Here is a 6,000-nt window from a genome sequence, read left to right on the forward strand (position 1 = left end):
TGTATAAGCTTATGCATCATCTGCAAAAAACCCCCCTAGTGTACACTCACGTGATATCATAAGGTTCCCCTTGTGAATCCCCCAGGAGGACAACTATAATGTTTGAACCTACAAGATTGAGAATATACTTCATTATATGTGACGCACACAAAGAGATGGATTGTGATCACAATGATCTATGTGGATGATCTTCTTGTGATAGGCAACAATGATGAAAAGATTGCCTATGTGAAAAGCAAGATTAGTCATGAGTTTGATATGAAAGACCTCATAGAGTTGAGGTCTTTCTTGGCATAGAAGTCATGAGGACACCACATGGCATATCGTAGATGCAAGGAAATACTTCTTAGATGTCAATAGGTCTGGATGATAGGATCCAGACCTATTGACACTCCCATGGATCAAAATGGGAAGTTAGAGATGGATAGCACATACATTGAGGATGCCACAATGTATCACAAAATGGTTGGGAGTTTTATCTATTTCATAATTACTAGACTAGATATGAGTTATGCCATTGGTGTGATTAGCCAATTCATGCAAAAGCCATGAAAGATTCACTTGGATGCAATGAACAGGATCTTGGGATATGTGAAGGCCACTTGTGGATATGGTTGTTCTATGAGAAGAAAATAATATAGAACTCTTTAGATATATGGATGCAAGCTATGGGCTAGTAATTATCTTAACAGGAGAAGCATGAGTGGTTATGATTTTTCCTTTAGAAGTGTCATGGTGTTGAAGTACCAATACTTGCTTTGTCTAACACCAAAGCAGAGTACAGAGGTGCATGCTTGTGAGGCATCACTATCTCAATTCATCTTGTTTTTGACCTTTTTTAAAACATCAAATGATTTTAATTTTGGGTCAGCATTCAAATAAACTTGGGAAAATTTGTTGATATAGAACTATGGGAATTAATGTTGCTATTTGTGGACTTGCCTGTGATTTTTTACGCTTTTATGGACATTGTTGCACTTGGATTTTTGACACTTATATCAAAGCTTTAGTATTTTGAGACATTTTTTTAAAATCATACCCAAGCGTTGATCCCCCCCTTTTGTTAAAAGCGTTATTTTGAGACATTTTTTTAAAATCATACCCAAGCACTAATCACCCCCTTTTATTTGTTTGTATTATATATGTGTGTATACAAGGGTCCAAAAGGGATTTGAAAGTAGGAAAAGGCATTACATCAAAAAGTTTCTTTATGAGAGCAAGGAGGAGAGACAATAGAGGAATCTACCATCACAAAAGGATATGATATGGAAGCAAGGAGCCTAAAGAAGAGTACCATCGTAGATACATGCTACTCATCCTTGAAAAAATGGCTCCCACATCAGGAGGACCTCTAAAACAAAATGATTCAAGACACACTTCAAACATAAATTAAACATATACATGCGATTTTTGGTGAGCTTTTTCAACCAAACCATTAAAACTATTTCACTTTGTCCCTATACCAAGACCATAGAAAGATTTCCAAAGTCAAACGATTTTGTATTCCTTGTAGAAACTAGTAAGGATTTAGTCTGATTACTCACTCAAATGGTCCAAACCATATAAAATTTGAAGAGCCCCATAAGAGATGTGATAAACACTCTTAAAATTTCACCAAAACTCCACAAAATCTCTTAAGACTTATACTGGTGCTATGCAATTTATATATATATGTAGTTCACTTATCTAAACTAAAAGCTAGAAACCAAATGAGACATACCTCGAAATTGAAAACTCATAAAGATATTAACCAAATAGGAAATGTTGCACATAGTTCGAGAGGATGTTCTAAAGACCACCTTCACAACCCCTTATGGTATCTTTGGATTTCATACTGTGATGTTTGGGCACACCAATACCCCTGCCACCTTCCAATGCTTCATGCAAACTACTTGGGAAAGTTCTTGGAGGTACTTCTTGATGACTTTGCATTTACTTAGCTAAGAATAAGCATGTAGCAAGAGTATGATTCGCTTCTCAAAGGATGGATAGAATGCATGGAATCTTGAATCATCATGAGAAATGTATGGTTGGAGCTATGCAAGGTGTGGAACCAATTGCTATTGTGAGTCTCCCTCAATGCAAGAAAAAAAATGCAAGTGCCAACTTTTGTAAGCCTTGCTAGCTATGATTGTTGCTGCATCCTTGAATATGCTTCAATGATAAGTCCCATAACCTCTCTTCTTAAGGATGGTATGATTTTGTATGGGATTTTAATTGTGTTGAAGCCTTTGCAAAGACTAAGCATGCAGTGTCATTGGATCCTATGTACTTGTTAGACAATACATTTTCCTAGTAGGAGAGGGGCTATCCAAACAATTACTTCAATCTCAACACCTTTAGGGAGTCTAAACAAGTGGCTAGGGACATTGCAATAGTTGTCTTCTTCTTTCAAATTTGTAGAAGGGGGGGAGGGGGTTGCTACAATCAAAAATTTTGTTTCAATAACCTAGAGAAGGTCTTGATTTCAACTATAACATTTGAAGATCCATAGTATGGTAGAATCTTTTCCAATTTCTCGCTTCTTACTCTTTTGCCCATGGTTCCACCATCCATCAAAGGAAGAAGGGCAAGGAGAGAAATCGATGGTACAGGATCATTGGTGGCATTTTTTACTAGCAAGGCACTGATGGTATGCTTCTTTGGAGGGTGATTATTGCAAAGACATTCAAGATATAATGTGTCATATAAAACAAATCCTACTTGCAGGTTATTACTAGCCAACCATATTAAAGAGTGTAGTTTCTTATTGTAAAGTTTTATGAAACTTGTCAATTATTTGGGAACAATCATGTAAACCCAATTCAAATTCATAATGTGGATTCCAATAACCCCTTCCAAAAAGGTGAATGGGACTTGAAAGAAGATGTACCTCCTAGTTTCCACAAAAAATGTTACAAATTGGGCTAAAATAATGGTTCTATTTGGTTGCGCTGGGAAATTTGTGTGTGGTTTCATTGCATTGCATGGGAATATCTTTGTTAATCCATGCATCTACATGAATTAATTAATTAAATCATATCATCTTCATGGGATTAAAGGGAACTCCCTAGGGAGTCCTTACAAATTTCTTATCTCACATTCCTCAATTATACTTCCATGATTGGATGATAAAAAATACTAGTTTCTAGAATATGACCATTTTTATTTTAAAAAACCAAGACTTATACTAAGAAAAGAGCTTGAAAATACCATTAGTCTGCCATTGCTTGTACCTGCTTCTTGATAATCTTGTTGTGTGCTAATAGTTCTTGCTCTCAACTTCCAGCACCACTCATATGTGACCTCATCCACATTCTTGTACCCTCTTCTAAGTCTCCCCATGTGGTGTTCAAGGGTAGATGTGCATGATTATCTTTTGAAATTTCAAAGGTCATTAAAAGGGAACCCTTTTGAGTGCTTGTAAAAGCACTAGCTAGTAATGTCCCAAAAACCACTTTTTGTATCACATTATCGTGCATATACCCCTTGTACACCAACATCCTCAAAGTGGGAACCCACATTGGATATCATCCAAGGTCTCTCTTTTTCCACTTGCATTTTCCTACTCTATCTAAAAAACATACTAGCTAAACATACTATTGATGTCATTGCAAAAGGACCAGTTAGACCTGCTGCCCCTAAAGGACCCACTAAAGCTCCTCCCAAAGGATATACCTCTGTCGCCAAAGAAAGAGTAGCTACTAAGGAAGCTAAAAATACTAAGACATAACGTCCCTAGCTCCTTGAAGGTTACATAGAGGAGGAGTAACTACTTTTGATTATTATGTTTTCTATTTTTCCTAGATGCTATGCTAGTGCTTTCTATATGAAAGTTTCTGTGGAGAATCTTATGAGACTCTGAGGATGTATAAAGGATGATATGTAAATAATGTGATACAACTTTTGTGCTCAAAAGCAAAAACATACTAGTTAACCTTTTTGGCACAAAGAGGAGAGAGGAATGTCCTTCTTAGCCCTTGAACCAATCTATAGACAGTTCTTTACTTCTCTTCTATAGTTTTAACTACATCGATCATGATGAGATAGTCACAGCTCTTGAATGGGTTGAATCTAGGATATCAATGGAAAATATTAATGCCTTCCAGTGAGAGGCTTATTGTAACTTTTGGTGTTTGTTAACACCATTATAAATATTGAGAGATTTTGCTTAGAGTATGAGGAGACCATGTTGCTTTGGATAGCGTGGCTGGGTTGCCAGGCTTGATACCATATAGAATTTACAAAGTCACATTGGCGAAATGAATTCATTATTTTAGATTGATGAATACATGTTTATATAGGATCGTGCATGACGGTTACGAAGAGACATACCTTCTCGAATCCCTATGTATGTAAATTAAGACTTTATCAGTCTTACTTCCAATACAATCGGACGAGCCTAACTAGTTGATGCCGTTGCATTCTTGAGGAATTGCCGCAGCCGGAGTGGTGTGAACTTCGGAGATGATGAGGATGTTTCTTCCAATGGTTTTTGAAGTATGAGCGGCCGCATCATCGACAAATCTTTATGCCCACTAACATGGCAGTGCCATAGATAACCTGGTTCAGCTGTCGGATCAAATCCAAAGCTAGAGCCATTCTTCTGCATGAATCGCATGATAATGCGAGTGACATTCCCAAGCCACACAACTTCCTTCCAGCCCCTTTGATAGCTTAGAGGATCCCTTGGCGGTGTTGTAAAACAGCTTTGACTGGTGCCATATTCTAGATTAAGGCTGCAGGTCTTTTCCAAGTCCTCGTCTCCTTTGATCTCCTGCTGACTTAAAACCTTAAATTGGATGAGATGAATACGGATTGCATGGCCATTATCGCGAGGGTTTATCAGCTCCCATATTTCCGTTGTGGAAGGGCTTCTCTGACACGTTTTTGTTCGTCCAGGTGGTCTTCTCTGACACGTTTTTGTTCGTCCAGGTGGTCTCTGCAATCTCATAAATCATCGGCGTTACAGTTTGAGGAGCATCAATTTCATGCACCGTCATTCTCCTCGTTCTAAGAGCTCGTCTTCAGATAATGGGAGGATTTTTTGCACCAGAGAAGAAACCTGTACAGGAAGGTGAGCGACGATTCCCTCGGGCCAACCATCTTCGTCGTCCACGAGGAACATCATGGTAGCAAATGACTTGGGAGGGTTTGTGGTTAGATTATCTAGAGGAAAAGGTGTAGGCCCAGTATTGTTTAGGTACACATGTTTAGGTACACAATGGTACCTACAGCCAAGGTCGAGAAATCGATGGTGCAATCGACTCTCTCCGAAGGCGACATTGTCAGGCTTGTCAAATTCATCGGCTCATCGATAAATACTTCGTCTGTGCCGATCTGGTAGAAAAAGAGTGCTTCATGGCTGAGGGAAAGGACAAGGAATCGAGCATTACATGCATTAAGGATGCGAAAACGGTAAGGGCGTGGAGCTTGAATTTTGTCACCTCGAACAAAAGTAGATACAAATAGAGAGAGAGAGAGAGAGAGAGAGAGAGAGAGAGAGAGAGAGAGAGAGAGAGAGAGAGAGAGAGAGAGAGAGTTTATTAAAGTCTTCAAAAATCCGATGGGTCTATGAGACTGTGAAAAATCCTGATAGAAGCAAGTTGTGTGGGTGGAGCTACTACTTGGAGATAGATCATAGTAACTCCACCATTAGTAAAATTGGATCCAAGCACTGGCGACAATTGACAATTTCCATGCACTAAATCTAGTCCTCATTGATGGTGATTCTTATTGTTAATTATGGTAATCAAAGAACTAATCATGGCTAATTAAAGGGGCTAATGTTTAGAGAAAACAAGAAAAAAGGCTATGGAAAAAGGTGGAAGAAATGTTCCATAGTAATGCCTTCCTACAAGCAAATTAAGCATAGCATGGACACATGAACACCACCACACCCACACCTATACCCTCTCACTCTTTCACTCTTTGATTTTGACCACAAGTTGGTTCTCCTAAGTTTTCCTTATTCTCTTACTGTATTGATATCAAGGAATTTTGGGGGATATTCCCAACTTT

Source organism: Dipteris shenzhenensis, chromosome 29, assembly GCF_047967505.1.
Source record: "Dipteris shenzhenensis isolate YYH24624 ecotype China chromosome 29, Dip_SZ_1.0, whole genome shotgun sequence".
NCBI lineage: Eukaryota > Viridiplantae > Streptophyta > Polypodiopsida > Gleicheniales > Dipteridaceae > Dipteris > Dipteris shenzhenensis.